A 21,299-nucleotide genomic window follows, 5' to 3' on the forward strand; every position below is an offset into this window, starting at 1 on the left:
CACATTTCACCATGTAACGCCTCAATTATTCACATTGCCAAGAATGTTGACCTAAGTCAGTAAAAAAATTAAAAGTAAAACGGCAAAGCATTTCTACCTTGCTAGTGCGTCCATTTGCCATTCTACATGTGGTTTCTCGTTTTAGGCCTACACATTATTACTAAATGTTAATTGAACAAATTTGCATCTATTAAAAATGCCCTATCAATGGGATATCTTCAGACTGAAGGCAGATGGATTACCTTCACCTTCATGTTGAATGGAATATTTTCACCTGCCTTTTACGTGAAACGTCTTGGCATTGATGTTACAGATAGAACTTTATAATGTCATGGCTAAAGGCAGGGTTAGTTAAGAGAATTTACATGCTTTCTGCTCTTAGAAAAAGACCTTCTGTTCTTAGGACTACATGACACAGAGGTGCACCCAAAGTGGCCTCCTAAGAGCATGGGCAGTCTGCTGGAGTGGAAGGATGGTCATGAGGATGATGAAATTTAAAGAGGCTTAAAGATGTATTACTGTAGCATTCCTTCAGCAGCAGCAGTGCCAAGCACCAGCATGAGCCTCGCATCATTCATTCATAAATCGAATCAATTTGATCATCTCAGGCATTTATGGAGAAGCGTGGTGCTTAGCATGCAAAGGGAATTAATTTAAATAATTAAAAGAAGCGACATGTCTGAGTTCCACACTCGGCCAGCCAACACTGGCTCCGATCATCGAAGGGAACAGTAAGTGAATCGCGCTCTCTATCTGCTGGGAATACAAACAGTGCAATTAATTGGCGGTAATTTAGGAGCGCTCTGCCTCGGAAGCTCCAGGATAGAGAGAGTGGCGAGGATAAATCTATTACGTCGGTTGGAGTTTTCCATTGAGCAGCAGACAGGAGGCAACGGGGCTTCAGGCCGTCTCTCCCACCTGTCAGTGCCCGCCAGGACGCCTGTCGCTCTTGGCGCAGTAGGTTTAGGATCTCAGGTAGCCAAACCCTTGCTTTAAAGGATTTTGTACTTATTGCCACCATCGTTCATACTTCTCCAGCTCAATATAATTGGATGTGAAAGCCCACAGCAATTCTTGCTTCTTCTATGTACTCTCTCAAAACGAGACCGTAGATCCAAACGTGAATTTTCATAGCTTAGAAAATGTACCAATTGAGGCCTGGGAGCACTGAGGTGCAGATAATAACTAAGCGCTGCACATAACGGCGGCTCCTCCACTAGGGCGGAGGAGCGTGGCCTCACTGTTTTCTCGTGGTTGCAATAGGGTGGGTGGGTGGGACTGCTCTGCGAGCAGGGAGGGGATGACTGGTGTGCCTGCCCACTCCTGAGTGTGCAAAGACTGTTTGGTAGGCCCCCTAGAGCCACTCAAACCATCATTCTGAGAACGATGCCTTCCCATAAGCCGCTGTATGGGCAGCAGCGTTGTGATTGGCTTTGGGGAGGGAGCCTTGCTGCCTGCTTCTGGCTCCTGTTCCTGTGAGCAGGAGAGCAGGATCAGAGAAGTTCTGGCCGGCGGAAAGGTAAGTTTAATTATTAAATTAAACACACATCCAGCGTGACACCCAACTTCCTGTGTGACCTCGCCACCCCACCCGTGAGCTATGCCTTATCCAATATATGGTATTTGTTTAACTGACCTCAGAATAATGGAAGGCTAAGACTGCTTGGGTGAGATTTAGATTCGTGACCTTCATAGCAATACATTTATCAACAGTGAATGTTCAACTCACTGAGCCAACCTGCTGGGTGTGCATTAACTGCAACACTCTTGCACAAAGGGATTTGGGAAGATCTGTGTCATATGAAATCAGACTACAGTGCATGGGGCACAAGCGCCTTCAACATTCATCTTTACTGATTTACTAGCAGTCCATATAGGAGATAAAAAGAATTATAAACCCAGTAGGTAGACAATAGTCGTAGGGCAGACCAAATGTCTGCCTCCAGGCCGATTCCATGAACCTCAAAGTGTTCAAATGTACATCAGAAAGAGATTCAATTGGTTGAGTCAAACACGTGTTTGGTGAAATTTCAGTAAAAAGGTAAATGTGTTAGCTATCTGATGACAAAAGCATGGTGTCCCCTAAAACACAGAGAGAGTCAGAAAATAGACGAGCCTGTGATTTAGCAAACATACTGTGATGAGGCAACAAAAGCATCTATTGGACAACTTACATGTAGTTCATACACGAAGTGAGGCCATTATGCCACTGACTGGGAAGCATAGAATCAAGTGGCACAATGCACAAGTGACCTGGAATTAGTACATCAAGAAGGCGCTGTATTAGAACTAACGTGAAATACGAAAAAGGGGAAAAGCATGCAACAGACCACAAATATATAAACAATAACTCGTGAGGTGTGGAGTTGAGATGATATTCCTATACCAAGCTGGCACACTGTAAAGCTGCCCATAATTCCATTCAATTAAGGAGCACTGTGCACTGCCAACCTGGAATTTGTTAGCCAAAGGAACACGATGTGTACAACTGACATGGAAGTCCTGCACCGAAGTGACACCATGCTCGCGTGTCCTAGAATGTAAACATCAGAGGGATACTGTATAACGCTGACCTAGAATACAAAAGCAAAAGGGCACATGATAAGGTGACCTTAATTGATAAGTCATAAGGTCACAACACACACTTGATCTTGCTTAGTCAATGCAAATATCCATAAAGCACATATTGCCAACAATTCATTCACTATAGGTGCATTGTTAACAAGCATTTGCAGTGCAATAGATCTCAAATTTATGAGAGTTCGAGCTATTGGCCTTGTATATGACAATGCTTTTTATTTATGTGTTGTTTTTAAAACATATTTTAAAAAAGGCATTGTCATTTAGAATGCTAATAGCTTAAACTTTCGCAAATGCGAGAAATATTGCATTGCTATAATAATAGGTTTCGCTTTTAATTAAGTTAAAGCCATTTGCTTTCCTACACAATACCATTAGCAAAGCAAATGGCTTTAACTTAATTAGGGCGAGACCTATTGCATTTTCAATGCTTGTTTAATTTAGCCACATTTCCTTCTTACCATGCACCCATATATCCTACCTTCCTTCCATCCATCATTCTATTTATCACTCTCTATCATCCACTCTTCTCCGCATCCGTCTCTACATCTATCCTTCTCCCAGTACTTATATTTCATCTTGCGTCCCTCCATCCACCCACCCACCCATCCATCCTACTCTCTAGCCACACATCTCTGAATTCACTCATGAAACATCCTCCATCCAGGAGGGTCACTCATCCGAAAACAATTGTTCTGGAAAAAAATGTGAGACTCAAGCGCCCTTTGGCAATGAAAAAATGAAATATATCTTTAAAAGGTAGATAACCTCAAAAGTGGAATGGCAGGTGTATACATTAAAACTGCACCAGTAATGATACTATACCAAGAAAACAATGGTTTAACATCCATTACAATGGTAAAACAAAAAATGTGGTCTTCCAGGCACTGTCCAGACCCCCAGAGTAGCCCTTTATTCGAGGTTGTAATTCCAAAATCAGGAAACGAAAAAAGCGCCGGGTATGCAAATTTACTCTAGCAAATGAGCGCAAGTGACTTCAAGTCCACTTTGACCCTACGCATCACAAGTTTGCCCACTTATCACATCCTGACGCCTCGACAACCAATGACTCCCCGTACACTAAAAAGGCTAGAGAGGAAAATGGGTGGAGTTTAGAGAACTTAAACTTAATTCCTAGTAGTTTGTTTACTTTCTGTCCCTGACGCTGCCCTCAGGATTTCTGGGACCAGGGGTAGATAAGGAAGTACCAGGACTACCAAAGAGGAAGCTAGGGGTAGCACTAGCAACAACTACCCCTCTCTACTCCTATTTAACGCTCATGCCCTATTAGCTTTAATGAATCCAAGCAGAAGTTCTGACCCGGGGCTGTTGCTCCGCCCTGTCTGGCTTTGTCCCCCGCATGTGTGGCACGTCTCTGCCTTCCCTGGGAGCCTGGTCTGGGGTAAGTGCGGTGGAGGCAGGAGACATGCTTATGGCTCCGTGGCACTATGAACAACGGTTATTACTACTGCTCAAATCACTGAGCTTATCGCTAATGAGGATGAAAGGTTGAGCTAAACTCACCATGGCTAATATCTGTGACATGCCACTTGGCAGCCAGCACATCAACCCACTGCGCTGCCTCATTTCTCTAGTCGGTCAATATGGTGTTCTCAAAAGATAACAGGCCACTGTGGCGTCGCTTGTGTTCCGTTTGTCTAATATGGGGCATCCCTGGAGGAAGAATCGGCCGGACAATTTACAACTGGTTTCAGCTGCAGCATTCATATGTACATTTGCAGTTGGAAACTCAATTCATACCGGTTTTCTGTTGACTTGGATTCAATTTGGGTCCTGTTTGTGAGCTTCATGGGCAGCAGGGTCCTTAATTTCATGAAGGGACAAAGGACCAGAGCCAGTAAACGAGCTGACATTTGCTGAAGCACGAAACTCTACCTGGCTATTGGCAGAAAAAGCCCTTGCGTATGTAGGCACTCTATCACAACACACAGGATTTGGGATCTCAGCCCATGGTCAGCTGGGCAGAGTGCGCATACTGAATTGGGAGCCTCCTAGTGGGGTAAAGATAGTTGTTGTTGTATGGCTCACCAAAATGGCTGCTGCCATGCACTGGCACACTATCCGATCTTGTGTTTCTGAAAGACCAGCAGATACTGGGGACTGTAGCAGATGTCCCAGTTTAACCTCAGCACATGAGAAGCGAACAACGTGGAACTCCAAATTCATGTAGTGCTTGTTCAGTAATCATCAGGTATAGTAAGTACTAGCAATTGGATGGGTGATCATCCAGATGTTGTTCAGTAAAAAGTATTGAGGTGGCCAGTACTTGCGAGACAGCATTTTCGTGGACTCTCTTGCCAGGGAAACTTGAAAAACTGCCTTGAGCTGAAAAGATAGGTATGTATTTTAGCTTCTAGCCAGACATCTCAGCAACTCCTTATTAATTAATACAGAAGTCTAGAATTACTCCATTTGAAAGGTAGCTGTTTCTGAAGGGCTGACCCACCAGTGGTGACTCACAAACAGGAACTATTAATCCATCAAACACGTTTTAACCCCTTCGATGCTGGCCCGTTTCCGCCGCTGTGCGGTAAACAAACGAACAGGGTGGGGCCGTGACGAACCCCAGCCGTCATCAGCCCACGAGCACCGCGGAGCGTGACGGCTGGGGTTTGTCACCAGCATGCAAGGGGTTAAAAAACAAACAAAAAAAAACACGATCTCCATTATTCATTATTGCATTCTTACCAAATTTATTTGGGGGAAGGGAGATGGCCCTGTTGAGGAGGACTATGGGAATCTTTTTTGTTTAAATCGATTAATTAACCCCTTCGGGGCTAATGACGAGCTGGGCTCGTCATCGCGCTTACCTGTCCTGCGCTGATGACAAGGCCAGCTCGTCATCAGCCCCACCCTCGGGGGAAGCGCTGGCGCTCCCCCCGAGGGTCTCTGATCTTTGTTTTTTCGCTGGGGGCGGCAGCGGAAGAGCTTCCGCTGCCGCCCCCGCCCCCCCCATGGTAATCCCTGATGACGTCAGCGCGCACAGCGCGCGCTGACATCATCAGGGATTCCCAGCGCTCGGGAAGCCATTTGCTTCCTGACCGCGCTGGAACCAGGTAGGTTTCTCGAGGCTGGAAGGGGTTTGGGGGCAGCGAAGAGGCATCAGGGGAGAGGAAAGAGATTTTCCTCTCCCCTGATGTCTCTTCGCAGGGAATTTCTGCCTCACGATCGCGAACAGCGTAGCGATCGTGCGGCGGGAATGCCCCCACTAGACACCATGTAATTTTAGTTTTAGGAAGCGACCCCTTGGGCAAGGGTCGCTTCCAGGCGGGCAACCATTATGTTTTCGTTTTTCTGCCCCCCCCTGGGGGGAAATTGGCTCGTTTTTTCGGCCGTTTTGCCCCCAGGGGGGGCAGAAATTCACCACTAGCACCAGGGTTCTTTTTTATAGCCAAGATGGTGGCCATCTTTTTCGTTTACGTTTTTCTGTCCCCCCTGGGGGCAAATCGGCCCATTTTTTTTGCCGTTTTGCCCCCAGGGGGGACAGAAAATGCCCACTAGCACCAGGGATTTTGTTTTTAGCTTTTAGGAAGCGACCCCTTGGGCAAGGGTCGCTTCCAGGTGGCCTCAAATTAACTTTTCGTTTTTCTGCCCCCCCTGGGGGCAAATCGGCCCGTTTTTCGGCCGTTTTGCCCCCAGGGGGGGCTGAAATTACCCACTAGCACCAGGGATTTTTGTTGGGGCAATGTGTTTCTTTTGGGAAGCGACCCCTTGGGTAAGGGTCGCTTCCAGGTGGCCATGATTGTGTTTTTGTTTTTCTGTCCACCCTGGGGGAAAATCAGCCCTTTTTTTTGCCGTTTTGCCCCCAGGGGGGGGGGCAGAAAATGCCCACTAGCACCAGGGAATATTTAGTTTTTAGGGTGCGACCCCTTGGGCAAGGAGTAGTGCTTGGCTGGCGGTGTGTGTGGAGTGGCGCTTGGCTGGTGGTGTGAGTGGAGTGCTACTTTGTTGTCTGTGCACGGAGTGCTGCTTGGCTGGCGGTGTGTGTGGAGTGGCGCTTGGCTGGTGGTGTGCGTGGAGTGCTACTTAGTTGTCTGTGCACGGAGTGGTGTTTGGCTGGTGGTGTGTGTGGAGTGGTGTTTGGCTGGTGGTGTGTGTGGAGTGGTACTTGGCTGGCTGTGCACGGAGTGGTGCTTGGCTGGTGTTGCTTGTGGAGGGGCGCTTGGCTGGTGGTGTGTGTGGAGTACTACTTTGCTGTCTGTGCACGGAGTGGTGCTTGGCTGGCGGTGTGTGTGGAGTGGCGCTTGGCTGGTGGTGTGCGTGGAGTGCTACTTTGCTGTCTGTGCACGGAGTGCTGCTTGGCTGGCGGTGTGTGTGGAGTGGCGCTTGGCTGGTGGTGTGCGTGGAGTGCTACTTAGTTGTCTGTGCACGGAGTGGTGTTTGGCTGGTGGTGTGTGTGGAGTGGTGTTTGGCTGGTGGTGTGTGTGGAGTGGTGTTTGGCTGGCGGTGTGTGGGGAGTGGTACTTGGCTGGATGGTGTGCGTGGAGCGGTGCTTGGCTGGCGGTGAGTGGTGCTTGGCTTGCGGTGCACGTGGAGTGGTGCTTGGCTGGCGGTGTGTGTGGAGTGGTACTTGGCTGGCGGTGTGCGCTGAGTGGTGTTTGGCTGGCGGTGTGTGTGGAGGGGTACTTGACTATCTATGCACAGAGTGGTGCTTTGCTGGCGGTGTGTGTGGAGTGGCGCTTGGCTGGTGGTGTGTGTGGAGTGGTACTTGGCTGGCTGTGCACGGAGTGGTGCTTGGCTGGCTGTGCACGGAGTGGTGCTTGGCTGGTGGTGCTTGTGGAGTGGCGCTTGGCTGGTGGTGTGCGTGGAGTGCTACTTTGCTGTCTGTACACGGAGTGGTGCTTTGCTGGCGGTGTGTGTGGAGTGGCGCTTGGCTGGTGGTGTGCGTGGAGTGCTACTTTGCTGTCTGTGCACGGTGTGCTGCTTGGCTGGCGGTGTGTGTGGAGTGGCGCTTGGCTGGTGGTGTGCGTGGAGTGCTACTTTGCTGTCTGTGCACGGAGTGGCGCTTGGCTGGTGGTGTGCGTGGAGTGGTACTTGGCTGGCGGTGTGTGTGGAGTGGCGCTTGGCTGGATGGTGTGCGTGGAGTGGTACTTGGCTGTCGGTGTGCGCTGAGTGGTGTTTGCCTGGCGGTGTGCATGGTCTGGTGCTTGGATGGTGGTGTGGGTGGACTGGCACTCTGCTGGCGGTGTGTGAGTAGTTACTTTCTGTTGGTCACTACACACACTGCTAGTTGAGTGACACTCTACGCAGTCCATCATTTTCTGTAGTTGCTGTGTCAGATATGTGGGCGTGTGAAAGTGATGGGCCCTTAAATGGCGCTAGCGGTGTGAATGTTTTGTATGTGTCACACGTACAAAAGGTGTATGAATGTCCTTACTGCCCCTGTGTGATGGGGGTACTGGTAGGAGCAAAAGACTGACTGGCACCAAAGGGGTCAGGCAGTAAAAAAAAATCAAAAAGTTATCCAGTGTCTTGATGTTAAACCTCATCTAATCTCAATTGGTCTAAGCCCTATTTGATGGCTCATCTGGCCTAATTTGAATTTGGGGTGCAAATGTGTGTGTTGTTGTTTTAATTGTTATATTGTTTGTGAAATGTGGTAGTAATTTTTTTTCTTCTCTATTTTTGTCTTGTTCCAGGCTTTTGCAGATTGGATTGTTGTAGGTTGCGTGTCTGTTTACAGCTTGTGTAGTTGCTTGTGCTTGGTAAGTGAATGTATTTTGTACTACTTTCCCTTGATGTTTGTCTATTTGAAAAAGGTTGTACTTCTAGCAGTTTGTGTGGCTCTGTGTTTTTTTTTTTTTTTTTTTTCCGGCATTAGTGTTTGATGTGCACTTTGTTTTCTAATCTGTCATTTCTTTCTTTCTTTCTAGTGGGATAGCATTTCTTTTTGCTGTGTCTCAACAGAGTAGGTGCTGGTGAGTGTAGCTATATTTGGTAAGAGTGAAATTGTTTTGCATTGTATTTATCTTTTTGTGAAAGCCTTACCTTGTTTACTTCTTACTTTGCACAGTGTAGGTTGTTGTTCACTTGTGTGTGCAGTCTTCTTGCTTTGTAAGGATAATGGCTAGTCGCAGGATTACTGCTCAGCAGGTTCTTGGTTTGCTTTTTGAGTCTTCCTCTGACCATGGTTCAGAGTCTGAGTCCGATTCGGACTCCCAGGTAGGGGCAGAAGATTCAGGTAGTGAGTTTTCTCTTCGCATGGAATCATCATCATCGGATGATGAATCTTCTTCTAATGCTGATGAAGGGCCTATGGTAGAGGAGGACATTGAGGTGCCGGTAGTGGGCCAAGAGGCACCTGTGCTGCTGCCTAGGGCCGCAAGGTTTCCTTTCTTTTTACGTCGGCAAGAGGCATCTGGGCTGGAGCCTGCACCCAAAAGGCTTCACATTGCTGTGGTGCGCAAAGAGGCATCTGGTGCTTTTCGTCTTCCTGCTGGTGTAGTGCAGCAAGAGGCATCTGGGGCTGTTAGGCTTCCCATTGGTGTAGAGCGGCAAGAGGCATCTGGGCCTGCTTGGTTTCCCGGTGGTGTAGTGCAGCAAGAAGCATCTCAGGCTGCTGGGCTTCCCGTTGGTGTAGTGCAGGAAGAGCCCTCTGGGGATGCTATGTCTTCTGTTGGTGTTGTGCAGCCAGAAGTATCTGTGGCTGGTAGGCTTCCCATTGGTGTAGAGCGGCAAGAGGCATCTGGGTCTGCTTGGTTTCCCGGTGGTGTAGTGCAGCAAGAAGCATCTCAGGCTGCCGGGCTTCCCGTTGGTGTAGTGCAGGAAGAGCCCTCTGGGGATGCTATGTCTTCTGTTGGTGTTGTGCAGCCAGAAGTATCTGTGGCTGTTAGGCTTCCCGTTGGTGAACAACAGCAAGAGGCTTCTGGGCTGCAGGCTGGGGTGGCTGCTCCCCCCGTTGATAGGGATGGCCTCTGGGTTCCCCCTGGCTTGGTGCAGCCAGCATTGCCAGAGGTCACTGGTGTTCCTGGGTGTAGAGTGAATACTGAGAATTTTCTGCCAATTAATTTTTTTCAGTTGTTTTTTGATGATGTGTTTTTGCAAGAGATTGTTGAGCAAACCAATTTGTATGCAGAACAATTTTTGAGGGCAAACAGTGCCAGCCTTAAGCCCTATTCTAGAGCAATCCGGTGGACTCCCACAAATGTTGAAGAGATGAAGAAGTGTTTGGGATTAACTTTTTTGATGGGCTTGCTAAGGAAGCCATCAATGACTTCATATTGGTCCACTAGTCCGTTGATGGCAACAGCTATATTTCCAGCAGTCATAAGTCGTGATCGGTATATGCTTCTTCTTCGGATGATGTATTTTGTTGATAATAGTTTAGCGTTGTCACGCGATCACCCTGATTGTGACCGTTTGTTTAAAATTCGGCCTGTCCTTGATCACTTTGTTGATCTTTTTCTGAGATCTTTGTCCCTGGTAAAGAAATTGCAGTGGATGAGTCTTTGGTGTTGTTCAAGGGCCGCTTGGTTTTTAGGCAATACATTCCTAGTAAGAGGGCACGCTATGGAATCAAACTGTATATGCTGTGTGACAGTGACACTGGATATGTCTACAATTTCAGGGTGTACACTGGTAAGGAGTCCAGCATTAACCCTCCTGGTTGTCCTTCTACTTTTGGAGTGACTGGGAAGATTGTGTGGGAACTAGGTAGAGGATTATTTAACAAAGGCCATCATTTATATGTAGATAACTTCTACACTGGTGTGCGGTTGTTCCAGGAGTTGGCCAAAGTGGGCACTGTTGCTTGTGGCACAATGCGCAGTAACCGTAAAGGTTTCCCAAAGGAATTTGTTTGCAAAAGGCTTGTGCGGGGACAGTCTACGGCATTGCGATGTGGGGAGCTTCTAGCTGTGAAGTTTTCAGACAAGAGAGATGTGTACATGCTGACTACTATCCACGATGAAAGTACAGAACCTGTGCCTGTTTGGGGTCAGGGTGCTGAAGTGCGTAAACCTGTGTGCATTTTAGCTTACAATAAGTTCATGGGTGGTGTTGACAGAGTAGATCAGAGGTTGGAACCTTATGTTTCTCTTCGAAAGGCTTACGTTTGGTACAAGAAGTTGCCTATCCATCTGTTCCACTTGGCATCCTTTAATGCTTTTGTTGTGTACCAGAAGTCTTGTCCTGAGAAGAAGATGCCTTTTGTTAAGTTTCAGTAGTCTATAATAGGCAGCCTGGTCTGCATTCTGTAAACAATTTTTAGTTTGTTTCAAGGATTGGCATTAGTGCAAAGTTTTTATTTTAAGAATTTGTGTTAGCTGATTTGTAGGTATTTCCATTTGTTTAGTGTTATTTTCAAAAAAAGAATTCTAAATGTGTTTGTGGTGTGTGCCGGCTGGTGCTTGGCTGGCGGTGTGTGTGGAGTTGCGCTTGGCTAGTGGTGTGCGTGGAGTGGTACTTGGATGTCTATGCACGGAGTGGTGCTTGGCTGGCGGTGTGTGTGGAGTGGCGCTTGGCTGGCGGTGTTCGTGGAGTGGTACTTGGCTGTCTGTGCATGGAGTGGTGTTTGGCTGGTGGTGTGTGTGGAGTGGTGCTTGGCTGGCGGTGTGTGTGGAGTGGTGCTTGGCTGGTGGTATTTGTGGAGTGGTGCTTGGCTGGCGGTGTGTTTGGAGTGGTGCTTGGCTGGCGGTGTGTGTGGAGTGGTGCTTGGCTGGCGGTGTGTGTGGAGTGGTGCTTGGCTGGTGGTGTGTGTGGAGTGGTGCTTGGCTGGCAGTGTGTGTGGAGTTGCACTTGGCTGATGGTGTTTGTGGAGTAGTACTTGGCTGTCTGTGCACGGAGTGGTGCTTGGCTGGCGGTGTGTGTGGAGTGGCGCTTGGCTGGTGGTGTTTGTGGAGTAGTACTTGGCTGTCTGTGCACGGAGTGGTGTTTGGCTGGTTGTGTGTGTGGAGTGGTGTTTGGCTGGCGGTGTGTGTGGAGTGGTACTTGGCTGGATGGTGTGCGTGGAGCGGTGCTTGGCTGGTGGTGTTTGTGGAGTAGTACTTGGCTGTCTGTGCACAGAGTGGTGCTTGGCTGGCGGTGTGTGTGGAGTGGCGCTTGGCTGGTGGTGTTTGTGGAGTGGTACATGGCTGTCTGTGCATGGAGTGGTGTTTGGCTGGTGGTGTGTGTGGAGTGGTGTTTGGCTGGCGGTGTGTGTGGAGTGGTACTTGGCTGGAGGGTGTGCGTGGAGCGGTGCTTAGCTGTCTGTGCATGGAGTGGTGCTTGGCTGGCGGTGTGCGTGGAGTGGCGCTTGGCTGGTGGTGTGTGTGGAGTGGTACTTGGCTGTCTGTGCACGGAGTTGTGCTTGGCTGTCGGTGTGCGCTGAGTGGTGTTTGGCTGGCGGTGTGCATGGTCTGGTGCTTGGATGGTGGTGTGGGTGGACTGGTGCTCGGCTGGCGGTGTGTGAGTAGTTACTTTCTGTTGGTCACTACACACACTGCTAGTTGAGTGACACTCCACGCAGTCCATCATTTTGTGTAGTTGTAGTGTCAGAAATGTGGGCGTGTGAAAGTGATGGGCCCTTAAATGGCGCTGTTTGCTGGTGTGAGTGTTGAAATGTGATGGGTCCGCGGCTGGCAGTGTGAATGTTTTGAATGTGTCACACGTACGAAAGGTGTATGAATGACCTGTACAGAGGTTGGTGCCTTGACGTGGCTTTACAGCTCACAAGCTGTGAGTCAGTGGTTCAGTTAATCATACTTTCAATTATACGCAGTGTATTTAATTTTTTGTGAAATTACTTGCGATTACAATTGTATGAACTGAATCATCACTCACCCTCGTGCCAAATCCAACCAGTATGTGTGTGTGCTTGCGGATTAGTTGGCTGTGCAGTAAAAAAAAAATTCTCTTTCTGCAGTAGGGTGTACCTTGTCCCTTATTGTGATTGTTGTCATGTGTTGCTTTTCTTCCAGATGGTGTCAGTGGTCTTGTTTGTATCAGGTATGAAAGGTGCGTGAATGGCCTGTAAAACGGTTGGTGCCTTGTTGTGGCTTTACAGCTCACGAGTTGCGAGTCACTGGTTCGGTTTTTATGCATTTATTTATTAACAGAGCATTTCATTTTTTTGAAATATCATGTTGATAAAATTTTATGTACTGAACCATCACTCGCCCTCGTGCCAAATCCAACCTGTATGTGTGTGTCTTTGAGGAATAGATAGCCGTGCTTGATTCTTTTTCTTTTGAGTAACTCAGTTATGGTGTATATTATGGCTATAAATAACTTTCTAAATTGAGATGTTATTGGCAATTCATGGCAATATATGGTCATGTCTTGTTGGTGAATTCTATTGTTGTTTTTTTGTGCACAATCTCTTGCAAACTTGAAATTGTCTGTCACAATTTTCATGCGATATTGTCCCCTGAATTGCACGTTCTCCATCTGAAAACTTAATTCATTCAAAACAATTTTGTTTTGCAAGGGGGTTCCCATGAGTTTTTGACCCGGGGCGTGGCGGGCATCTTTGGAAACTACCAAACCCAAACAGTTCTGAGAACTAGACACCCGGGGGAGTCCAGGGAGGTATGGCATGCGTGGGTCCCCCAATGTTTTCCTACCCAGAAACCCCTGCAAACCTTAAATTTTGGTCAAAAAACCCACTTTTCCGTACTTTTTTGGGTGGGATCTCGCTGCCGGCACAAATGTCCTACCACCCAGCGTTTCCCTTATTCTCCCGAGTAAAATGATACCTCACTTGTGTGGGTGGGCCAAAGGCATGTGACTTAGGCAGGGGGGCTTAATTTGTAAACCTTAAATACTACTTTTTTCAAAATTCATTTTTGGCGTGTTCTGCTTTGGGGCACCCACACAAGTGAGGTATTCTTTTACTCGGGAGAACAAGGGGAACGCTGGGTGGTAGGAAATTTTTGCCGGCACGGCGATCCCACGCAAAAAAGTTTGGAAAAGTGATATTTTTACCTAATTTTAAGGTTTGCAAGGAGTTCTGGGTAGGATAACATTGGGGGACCCACGCATGCCATACCTCCCTGGACTCCCCCGGGTGTCTAGTTTTCAGAACTGTTTGGGTTTGCTACTGTCCAAAGAATACCATCGAGCCCCGGGCCAAAAACTCAGGTGCCCCCCCCCCAAAATCAAGGTTATATTGCTTCAGGGTATTTTAAATTCACCACCGTACGATTTGGACCTTTTCCTGTTGCAGCCACTATGCCTACCCACGCAAGTGAGGTACCATTTTTTTTGGGAGACCTGGGGGAACGCTGGGTGGATGGAAATTTGTTGATCCACGCAGATTCCAGAACTTTCCACCACATAAATGTGAGGAAAATGTGTTTTTTTTGTCAAATTTTTAGGTTTGCAAGGGATTCTGGGTAACAAAACCTGGGGGTAGCAGACGAGTCACCGCATCCTGAATTCCCCTGGATGTCTAGTTTTAAAAAATGTATAGGTTTGCTAGGTTTCCCTAGGTGCTGGCAGAGCTACGGCGCAAAAACAAAAGTTAGTCTTTTTGGCCAAAACGTGCTAGATTTCACTGGGAAATTGATGGGAAATTGAGGTGCGACCATGTTGCGTTTTGCGCTGTTTCATGTCGCAGCCACTATGCCTACCCACGCAAGTGAGGTACCATTTTTTTCGGGAGACCTGGGGGAACGCTGGGTGGGTAGAAATTTGTTGATCCACGCAGATTCCAGAACTTTCCACTACAGAAATGTGAAGAAAAGGTGTTGTTTTTGTCAAATTTTTAGGTTTGCAAGGGATTCTGGGTAACAAAACCTGGGGGTAGGCAGACGAGTCACCCCATCCTTAATTTCCCTGGGTGTCTAGTTTTCAAAAATGTATAGGTTTGCTAGGTTTCCCTAGGTGCTGGCAGAGCTACGGCGCAAAAACAAAAGTTAGTCTTTTTGGCCAAAACGTGCTACACTGGGAATTGAGGTGCGACCATGTTGCGTTTTGCGCTGTTTCATGTCCCAGCCACTATGCCTACCCACGCAAGTGAGGTACCATTTTTTTCGGGAGACCTGGGGAAACGCTGGATGGGTGGACATTTGTTGATCCACGCAGATTCCAGAACTTTCCACCACAGAAATGTGAGGAAAATGTGTTTTTTTTGTCAAATATTTAGGTTTGCAAGGGATTCTGGGTAACAAAACCTGGGGGTAGGCAGACGAGTCACCCCATCCTGAATTTCCCTGGGTGTCTAGTTTTCAAAAATGTATAGGTTTGCTAGGTTTCCGTAGGTTCTGGCAGAGCTACGGTGCAAAAACAAAAGGTAGTCTTTTTTGCCAAAACGTGCTAGATTTCACTGGCAAATTGAGGTGCGACCATGTTGCGTTTTGCGCTGTTTCATGTCGCAGCCACTATGCCTACCCACGCAAGTGAGGTACCATTTTTTTCGGGAGACCTGGGGGAACGCTGGGTGGGTGGAAATTTGTTGATCCACGCAGATTCCAGAACTTTCCACCACAGAAATGTGAGGGAAATGTGTTTTTTTGGTCAAATATTTAGGTTTGCAAGGGATTCTGGGTAACAAAACCTGGGGGTAGGCAGACGAGTCACCCCATCCTAAATTCCCCTGGGTATCTACTTTTCAAAAACATATAGGTTTGCTAGGTTTCCCTAGGTGCTGGCAGAGCTACGGCTCAAAAACAAAAGGTAGTCTCTTTGTCGGAAGAGCGCAAGATTTCACTGGGAAATTGAGGTGCGACGACGTTGCATTTTGCGCCGTTTCCTGTCGCAGGCACAAGGCCAACCCACACAAGTGAGGTACCGTTTTTATCCGGAGACCTAGGAAAACGCTGGGTGCGTGGAAATTTGTTGATCCACGCAGATTCCAGAACTTTCCACCACAGAAATGTGAGGAAAATGTGTTTTGTTTGTCAAAATCTTAGCTTTGCAAGGGATTCTGGGTAACAAAACCTGGTGGTAGGCAGTCGAGTCACCCCATCCTGAATTCCCCTGGGTGTCTACTTTTCAAAAATGTATAGGTTTGCTAGGTTTCCCTAGGTGCCGGCAGAGCTAGGGTGCAAAAACTACAGGTAGGCACTTTGCCAAAAAAGGGTCAATTTGTAACTGCAAAATTTAGGTGTGACCATGTTGCATTTTGTGCCGTTTCCTGTCGCAGGCACAAGGCCAACCCACACAAGTGAGGTACCGTTTTTATCCGGAGACCTAGGGAAACGCTGGGTGCGTGGAAATTTGTTGATCCACGCAGATTCCAGAACTTTCCACCACAGAAATGTGAGGAAAATGTGTTTTGTTTGTCAAAATCTTAGCTTTGCAAGGGATTCTGGGTAACAAAACCTGGTGGTAGGCAGTCGAGTCACCCCATCCTGAATTCCCCTGGGTGTCTACTTTTCAAAAATGTATAGGTTTGCTAGGTTTCCCTAGGTGCCGGCAGAGCTAGGGTGCAAAAACTACAGGTAGGCACTTTGCCAAAAAAGGGTCAATTTGTAACTGCAAAATTTAGGTGTGACCATGTTGCATTTTGTGCCGTTTCCTGTCGCAGGCACAAGGCCGACCCACACAAGTGAGGTACCGTTTTTATCGGGAGACTTGGGGTAATTTAGATTTGTAAATCAACTGTTATTACCAATTGAGCTTTCATGCGTTTCTCCCTTTCAATGAAAGACATTGTGTAAAAAAAAAGATCTTTTTGAAAAATGACCAATAATTCTCATGCTAGTACGAGTATTCCCAATTTTGAAAATGTGCAATTATATACTGTTTCTGAATTCTATAATTTGTACCCAATTCAGAAATACATAGGTGTCTTTCATACAGATTTTTCCATGTATACATTTTCCAGGACAAAGTGCTCTATACCCAGTAAATGAAAAAATACCATTGCAAGTTGCTGCTCAGTTTTTGGATCTGGGTTCGTCGGGTTCTTGGTGAAACTACAAGTCCTATATATCCTCACAACCAGGAAGGTCTACCGGATGTAACGGTATATTGCTTTCCAAGAGCTGTCAAAAATAGAAAAAGTTATAGGTGAAAACGTTGAGACAAAAGGCTGTTTTTTTCAACAAATTTTCAATTATTCCAATATTTAACTGTTAGTTTCTATAAAGAAACCTTCATGGATTTAGACAAATGACCCCTTTCTGAATTCAGAATTTTGTCTACCTTTCGAAAATGTACAGCTTTCCAGGATGCATTATTGCTTTTAAACTCATTTCTACCATTAACTGGAAGGAGGTGGAAAGCTCTAAAAATAGCGAAAATAGGCTATGTCCCAGAAAAATGCCAAAACTGTGTGAAAAATGTCGGTTCTCTGACAAAAGACTGTCATTCCCTAAAAGCTGAGAAAATTGAGATTTCAGCCCCACAAACCCTTTTTTGATAACCTTTTCATGGAAAAACCCAGAGGCTTTCATTTGCAGCCTGTTTTTCCCATTTTTCTGAAAACTAAAAAAATCACTATATTTTGGTTAATTTCTGGGACCCCTCCAAGGGAATCCACAAACCCTGGGTGCCTTTAGAATCCACATGATGTTGGAAGAAAAGGACGCAAATTTGGTGTGGATACCTTATGTGGTCAAAAAGTTACAAGGGCCTAAGCGCGCACTACCCCAAAACGCCAAAAAAAGCCTTAGCACAGGAGGGGAAAAGGCCTGGCAGCGAAGGGGTTAACATTTTCAAAAAACAAAGAAAACAGACCAAAACAAAACATATTCAGTTATGACACTTCACACGGCTGCTGTGATTAGTAGGAGAAGGTTCACCTCGTATAGTTACAGGTTGTAAAAGAACATATGAAAATGAGGTTACTACTTGCAAAGTTCTCAGTGAAAAATCAGAGTGGGCAAATCAAGCAGGCATGATGCAGTAATTAAAGCAGTGTGTATACAGCGTGATGCAAAGTATGGTAAATGGTGTAGCATACAGGACATACATTGTGTCAGTTCTGCTAAACTGTGCATCGAGTCGCACCCAGCCATAGCATCCAGGTGTGTTACGTAATGAGTATTGTATATGGTACATTGGTCTGATCGAGAATATAGCTGAAGGTTTCGGGGCATACCGTATGGCTGCTGAAGCTAGTATGTAGAGGATCGCCCAAGCAATTACTGGACGATCCCAGGCAGTAGGCGGGGGGGGGGGTGATTTCCAGCTTCTTGTCCCTTAAGAAGTGAGTGACCCAGGCCCAGAATCCTATCCATGGCTCTGTGTTTGTTATCACTGCATCAGATGCCCAATATACAGGTTTCCCCTGAATGTAGTGCTGGATGTCCCCTGCAGTGTACTGAGCCTAAACCCCGTGCCACTTTAGGTGCAAGGAAGGGCATGTCCACACGTGTGTAGAATATCAGCGTTTGTGAGGTGGCTTTGGGCGCAGATGTCCCCTAAAGTGTACTGTGTCTAAACCCCGTGCCACTTTAAGAGCAAGGAAGGGCATGTCCACAACGTGTGTAGAATATCAGCGTTAGTGAGGTGGCTTCGGGCGCAGGTGCCAACTGTGCACAAAAAGTATTGGTTATTTGGCATGGGGCGATAAGCGCAATGAAGAATGTAAAATTGGATAAGGCGGAGGCTAGCATTCTGCACACTGGCTCTCTAGTGCCAGGTGTCATGCCCCAGTTCTGCTTCCTAGCGATGGTATAGAAGGGTGAGTGATATTGCCCTGTGGGCACACAGGGAATCTGCCAGCCTGTGTGTACCTGTTCCAGTGACAAGTATGCAGTGTATAGTAAGAATAAGATAAGGGGGGGTGCACTCATGCCACGAGTTTTGGGTGCGGCGCCTCATCCCCCCACCAACCTTTACATGCGCCCGTAGCGAGGCGGACGCAATAAGCAGCGTAATGTCGCGCTGCGCCTCCGAGTGAGATTTATACGATACTCATGCTGCATCTCTCCCCATTTGTTCCCAGGAATATAGGTATCTTAACACGGGGGACGAGGAGTCAAATGTCTTCATCCAGTAGGTGCAATAAAAATCTGTATCCCCAACTGAAAACAAGCGCCCGCCTTGGCTGACGAGGAGAGGAGGAGGCAGCAGGGGGAGGGAGGAGAGGAGGGGGCCTGCACCTGTTTTTCTTTCGTGAGTGAGCAGGAACCATCTGTAAGCTCGCTCCCTCAAGTGAATCGCCAAAAGTGCACGCGTTGCCATTCAAAGCAATGCTACGCGTGCACGTTTTTGACTGCAAAACGGAATCGATTACAAGAGGTCTTTTTCCTAACCAGCGCATGCTCACTGCGTAGGCGAGACCTAAAAAAAAGTGTTAGGGAGAGCATGTCCTGCCTGCAACAGCAGGCAGGACAAAGCTATTTGAGAAAATAGTGCTTGGAGGCTGTAATTAAAGCCTACCAAGCAACACCACACGTAACGGGCTGTCACCATGGAAGGTTACAAAATGAGACAATGCAGTACTAAGGAGGGACTACTTAGCCTTTTGACTAATGAACAGCCAAAGTTTACAGTGGACAATGACACAACCCAATGAAAAGTGGGGCGGAGAGTGGGGGGCGCTTCATATCCCTATTTCAATAGAGCATGCTTCGCAGAGCAGAGCATGCGCTGCCCAGTCTCAACATAAAAACTGTCTTCACATTAAGGGCCTCCAGTACAAAGTGTTTAAAGAGTCATAAACCTTCCGATTCTGCAAATCGGAGAGTTTGTGACTGCTAAAACACTTTTTGGAATGTACCAAACCCAATTACCGATTTGGAAAAGGGTTTCCGAATAGTTAAATGGGTTTAGGAAAGAATAAGGAATGGGTAAATGGAAGGGTGTGTTTCAGGCATCCCTTATAAATACATATTCCTTATGTTATGAATTAATATTTTGCAACCAAATCCCAGTCGCAAAGCATTATTATTTTCTCTCCAACTCAAAGGACTTGGTTAGCCGTTCACAAACGGGAAGGGCAAAAAAAGACCCCTTTTCTTTGTGAATGTTATCAAAACATTTTTTTAGAAGTAGGCAGATGTACTTCCAAAAAGGCTTATCCAATTTTTTTTTTTATGTATCCTTTTTTATCTTAAGGAAAATAGGTTGCAATTTGTGACCTCCTCATGCATCTTAATTAGGTTGGTCGAATTGTGACTCACTTTGATTATGTATTTTGAGAAATGACCTGTTAGTACATTGGTTGGTTCACAAAATCACAATGCATTCATTAGAAGTCGGTGCCCAGATTGTGACCACCTTTACCAAATTCACTGTAGTACTTTCCAAAAAAGAAATCACTAATTGGGAATTGCTACTAGTTGCATTTTATGATTTCCAATTTTTAATCTTTTTCCATGAGGCCCTAAAATACCAAAGTGACACTGAATACAAAACACATAGAATCCATGTCAAAAATAGACACAGCATAAATTGGAAGAAATCCTCCTAGCAATATGAGGGCTGAGAGTAGTCAAATATGTGTATGCACGCTGTTGCTAAACTACCAAAACAACCCTCCAAAAGGCCCATTATCACCGCTTTATCAGCAGTTTCCTGCCGATAAAAGCGGTGATAATGTAATGCCCTTTCTAGATCATATGCCCCTAAGTTCTTTCATGAAATCATCATCTCACCATCTGGCAGCAAAGCACAAGATCCTAGCCTTACTATGAAAGAGTGCTGAAAGAGTGCTGGAGGCAGCAAGTATTACAGTTAATATGGTTAAAGAAAAAGAATGAAAAAGAATGAGAGATACAATCCAATTTCGGAAAAAAGGAAAGTATGTTAACTAATAATAAGAAATAAATTGAAAAAGGGGAGATTAATAAAAATACTTTCAGCATTTTGAATGAATAGCGGAGAGGGAAATGTAAATAAGGGCTTCGCTTGAAATCGAGGCACATCTATTGTATAAGGAAACAAGAAAACCAAAATGACTATCACTATGACATTTCTCATCTGGCATTTGGCTAAAATTGAGATGCAGGCTATGGAACAAAAACTTTGCCAGTGGGATAGACCCCAAACAAAGATTGGATTGGATAGTAAGTTCAACTCAGTAAACCACAGACTAAACGAAAAGAACAATGCTTCTAAAGCAATAGGTGTCTAAAACAGTCCCTCTGTGGTCGATGCTATATCAAGATCTTATTCTGTTGTCTCAACTTTAAGTTTTTGTTTGCAGAGGTTCCCTATTGCCAGAGCTGGAAGGTCTTGAGGGCTTGAGGCCAAATCAAGGTCCATGGTTTTAAGTAGGAGAAGTGGAACCCCCAGTTCGAGTTACTTGCAAGAGATGGGCAAATCTTCCCTTGCAACTTTCCAAGATCACTTTTCATATTTTTCAAAGTTTGTAGAAGCAGTGGCTTTGCCGGCTGCAAGATGGCCGCACTTTGAGTGGGCTCTGCTGCCCTAGCCGCTAAATCCATCACGATCCTGCAGACTCTGGGGGGCTGTCCCTTCACCTCACGCCATCATGATTCCCTGCATCCGGGGACATCAATTGAACCGCAACGGGTGTTCAACTTCAGCGCTGCACCGCGACTTGATGCCTTTCTTGATCCTGGGCGTGGCTGCCGGGCCTGCCTGAAGGCACTTGGCCTGTAACTGTGCCAGGCCGCTCCAGGCCTACAGACTGCCTACATCGCTTCACCAAGACCAGGGTAACCTGCTGATGCCTGCCCGCTGCCCAGCTGTATCCACGTCCCGGTAGGTTGTGCCGCTGCTGGGGTGATTTGTGACTGGGTTCACGCTTCATTGCTCCCGAGCCATTGTGGGACACGTCTGCTGTGTTGGTGCCCGAAGCAGCGCAGGCCTCTGGGGGGATCCTGCCCTTGCCTGCCTGCGATGTGACAACTTCTCTCCTT

This window comes from Lissotriton helveticus, chromosome 3_1, assembly GCF_964261635.1.
Source record: "Lissotriton helveticus chromosome 3_1, aLisHel1.1, whole genome shotgun sequence".
Lineage (NCBI taxonomy): Eukaryota > Metazoa > Chordata > Amphibia > Caudata > Salamandridae > Lissotriton > Lissotriton helveticus.